Raw genomic sequence first — 5,000 nt, 5'->3', positions numbered from 1 at the left:
ATTTTTGGACTCACCTTGTTACAGGAAGGTGCGGTGGTCCATTTTGGGTAAATTTGGGGGGAGAAAAAATCATGACGAAAAATTAGGTCGAATCATGACGTCGGTGATCTTCAGGTCGAAGCTCTAGAAAGAGGACAGAGTTCCCGACTTGGAATTCCGAGTGTGATGACCGTTCAAAACATATATGTTTTTACGCTGTTTGCATACTGATATGTGACACGTTTTAATGCCAAAATAACACGCAAAACACCTGCCCTGAATGACGGGTCGCCACTGGTTCGTATAGTATGTCAGTATTTCAGACCTTGTGACGTTGTGGAGAAGTCTGTCCACGTGGAGAAGACCCCTTGTAAAATGCTCATATGTTCATCCTTGAAAAATGCCATGAGGTCTGAAATAGACACCAAAGTCGACATACCGTACAAACAATTATTTAACAAGAACAGAACAACAGAACAATATTTTTGATTTACTGCCCCAGCTAACTAGATAGTCAGTGGCTAAGACAGAGAAAGGAGATCAAGATCAAGAAGTTCAAGACTTTATTCAATTAATTTCAATACAGTACATGGGTTCATCATGGATTGGGCACGGAGTCTCTGATCTCGCTGGTGGCCAGTAGTTGACAGTGTCCGCTAGAGGTGACGCGCAGGAGCTTCCTGCATGAAGTTATAGTCTTGCTGATGTAACGGATGTGAAACGGCTAACTTAGTTAAACAGCGTTTCAATCGGTGACGTCACTTGCTCTGAGACCTTGAAGTAGTGCTTCCCCTTTGCTCTGCAAGGGCGGCGGCTTTTGTGGAGCGATGGGTAACGATGCTTTGTGGGTGTCAGTTGTTGATGTGTGCAGAGGGTCTCTGGTTCACGCCCGAGTATAGGCGAGGGGACAGGTCTAAATTGATACTGTTTCACTGAGGTCTTCTCTGTTGCTAATTAGCATTATATTAGCATTATTATTAGCATTATTTTTCATTATTATTAGCATTACATTAGCATTAAATTAGCATTATTATTAGCGTTACATTAGCATTATTATTAGCATTATTTGAAGAATAAATTGAGGCGAATGTGTTGATAAACCTCACGGTTATCAAAACATCACTCCGAGGTAAACCAAAACACATACTTAGTTTGAAGTGTTTTGCAAAAATTTGTGAACAATGAATGGTGGGTAAACGATTGGAACCATTTCCGTGATTGACCCGCTAGGTTTTATGGGTATTATGACAGGTCCACTGTGGCGGACTATAGTATATATTCATTCTTGCATTAAACAGCCAAAAGGATAGCTATCTAGCTAGCTAATAATAACAATAAACAATAACATACCTTTTCTCTTACATCTGGTTGGCTAGTATCTACTAATCCAATCTAAAGCCAATTCATTTTTTTGTTGTTGTTGTTGCTCTAACTCCAAATACTCTTCAAATTGTTAATTCAAACATTTTATTATTTGATTGACAGTCATCAAAGAAAACATTAGCAAATCAAGTAGGCTACCTTCGTCTCTCCGTGTTTCTTTAATTTTCCTTCACTTGAGGATGCATACATGCGAGCAAAAACAGCGACCCCTCTGTCTCTACTCTAAAAAAAAGTATAAAACAAAAGCCAATCAGAGTCGAGCTAAACTGAGTGAGCTAAGCTGTGATTGGTCCTGGAGCAGCAAAAAAAGAAAAAAGGTGTCAAGGGAAGCCAGTTTGGATTTGGCTTCACACCATCACATTGCATCAAAAGCCAAACCTCATTGAAAAAAAAATATTTAATTGTTGCATCACATTTTGTTGTTGTCATATGGTGGCTAGCTAGCTAGATAAAATTGTCCCTTTACTAGCTATGGATAGAGATAGGGATTTGGACTTGTTGGATTTACTTAAATCTGGCGAATGATTATAACAGTGATTCTGAACCAGTCATAAATTCATGCATTGTTGTGCCCCTGGCCTGAGAGGACGGACGTTTAATATGTAGCTAGATGTAGAAGGCTAATGTTAACTAGCTAACGTTGCCCATGAATGGAAGTTAGGCTAGCGAGGAAGCATTTTAGCCAGGTAGCCAAGGACAGCAAATACTAAACGTGGGTAATGTATGACAGAGTGATAGACCGTTTAGCCATCATGAAAGAACACACACACACACGCGTGTGGGTGTATGTGTGTGTGTGTGTGTGTGTGTGTGTGTGTGTGTGTGTGTGTGTGTGTGTGCGCGCGTGCATGCGGGTGGGTGCGTGTGTGTGTGTGTGTGTGTGCGTGCGTAGACTTCACCGGACAGAGGATGCTCTCCGGTTTTGCCATGAAACAAAGGTGTGGTTGAATTTATTCTGCCACTGTGTCTTCTTATTGTCTTGGCCTTTAGGCCTACAGTTATAAAGGGTGTCAAGGCATATGAACTAAACAGTGTCTTCTTGAATTGTCTTGGCCTTCAGGCCTACAGTATATATCAGGGTGTTGACCCGCTAGGTTTTATTGTCTTGACTTCAGGCCTACAGTATATATTGGTGTCAAGGCATATGAACTAAACAGTGTCTCTTATTGTCAATAAACAATCAGGCCTACAGTATATATTAGGGTGTCAAGGCATATGAACTAAACAGTGTCTTCTTATTGTCTTGGCCTTCAGGCCTTCACAGTACATTTTATTATTTGTGTCAGGCATATGAACTAAACAGTGTCTTCTTATTGTCGTGGCCTTTATTTTCCTTCACAGTATATATCAGGCGACCCCTCTGTGTCAAGGCATATGAACTAAACAGTGTCTTCTTATTGTCTTGGCCAGTTTGGATTTGGCCTACAGTCAAAAGCCATATCAGGGTGTCTTCTTATTGTCTTGGCCTTTAGGCCTACAGTATATATCAGGGTGTCTTCTTATTGTCTTGGCCTTTAGGCCTACAGTATATATCAGGGTGTCTTCTTATTGTCTTGGCCTTCAGGCCTACAGTATATATCAGGGTGTCTTCTTATTGTCTTGGCCTTCAGGCCTACAGTATATATCAGGGTGTCTTCTTATTGTCTTGGCCTTTAGGCCTACAGTATATATCAGGGTGTCGAGGCATATGAACTAACAGGTTATAGAGAAAACAACACAATTATCACAACACACAGGTTGTAATATGGCTTTTTGTCCCTGGCTTGGCTTCCCCACTACTGTAGGAAGTGCTGGAACTACTGCCAGATAATGCCAGATGGCTCGTGCGCCCCTCCATTATAATCAGATGCAAATAAATGATGAACGTTCATTGGTCCATTATAATCAGATGCTAATAAACGATGAACGTTCATTGGTCCATTATAATCAGATGCTAATAAACGATGAACGTTCATTGGTCCATTATAATCAGATGCTAATAAACGCGTCGAACGTTCATTGGTCCATTATAATCAGATGCAAATGAATTTAACTTTGTCTTCTTATGAATTCAGGCCTCATTGGTCCATATGAATAACAGATGCTAATAAACGATGAACAGGGTGTTCATTGGTCCATTATCAGGGTGTCAGATGCTAATAAATTGTCTTGAACGTACATATCATTGGTCCATTATAATCAGATGCAAATCACAAACGATGAATGGCTTTTTGTCCCTCTTGGTCCACTACTAATAGGAAGTGCTGGAACTACTGGTCCATTATAATGCCAGATGCAAATAAACGATGCGCTCATTGGTCCATTATAATCAGATGCAAATAAATGATGAACGTTCATTGGTCCATTATAATCAGATGCAAATAAACGATGAACGTTCATTGGTCCATTATAATCAGATGCAAATAAACGATGAACGTTCATTGGTCCATTATAATCAGATGCAAATAAACGATGAACGTTCATTGGTCCATTATAATCAGATGCAAATAAACGATGAACGTTCATTGGTCCATTATAAACAGATTGCCTTGTGACATTATGCAGCAGGGGGAAAAACTCCAATCCCACCTGAACATGCTGAAACAGGCTTTTTTTCTCTTCCCAAACAGCTCTTACACAAAAAGGACAATATCATAATTTTTGGGTGTCACTTCAGCCTCATAGTGTGGATATATTTAGAAAAAAATAGGAAAATCACATATTTGACTGCACTTTAATGTATGCACTTTTAATGATCAAATCATTTCAATCAGTCAATCAGTCAATCAATTAATCATTCATCCACTTAGACACCAACCACCACACCTGTTTCTGCTTGTAGTGTGAGTATCTGGGGCGTCTGTGTTGAGACCAGCGGGGCTTTAGTCAGTAAGCGAATTCAGCTCTATTGTGGACATCTGGCTGTGGGCGGGGTCCAAGGGGGGTGTCCGGCTGTGGGCGGAGTCCAAGGGGGTGTCCGGCTGTGGGCGGGGGTCGTGGGGAGTGTCCGGCTGCGGGCGAGGGTCGAGGGGAGTGTGTTCTCAGGCATGTTCTTATGGTCCCTCCATGAAGGTAAGGTGTGAACTGTGGCTAAATGGGTGCCGAGAACAGACATAAATACAACCGCTTGAGAGATAATCACTCTAAATATAACAGAACAGAAATAAAGTAGAATAAATTATAGAATAGAGTAGAATGGAGTAGAGAGAGTCAAATAGAATACAATAGAATGAGTAGAGTAGAGTAGAATAGAATAGAGTATAATAGATTAGAATAGAGTAGAATAGAATAGAGTAGAATAGAATAGAATAGAGTAGAATAGATAAGAATAGAGTAGAGTAGAATATAGTAGAATGAATTATAAACAATCTGGTGTCATTGAAGGTTAGCATTTTTTGTCATAAATGTTGTTCTGGAGGCAGCTCTGCAGAGTGGTCATTTGCTGGCACATCTGGTTTTAAACCTCACCCTTATTCCTAACCTAAACCCTAATCTTAAATCCTAACTTGTATACATTTTTACAATATAGTCAATGTTGACTTTGCAGCTGGACTAGATAAGGGTAGAAATCCCTCAGTTCTGCCTTCAGGACAAGGATCATAACAATAAAGGACAACCTGTATCCTTATTAGCCATAGACCTGTATCCTTAGTAACCAT

Source organism: Oncorhynchus masou, unplaced genomic scaffold (assembly GCF_036934945.1).
Source record: "Oncorhynchus masou masou isolate Uvic2021 unplaced genomic scaffold, UVic_Omas_1.1 unplaced_scaffold_1443, whole genome shotgun sequence".
Classification (NCBI taxonomy): Eukaryota; Metazoa; Chordata; class Actinopteri; order Salmoniformes; family Salmonidae; genus Oncorhynchus; species Oncorhynchus masou.
This window is presented reverse-complemented; position numbering follows the sequence as displayed.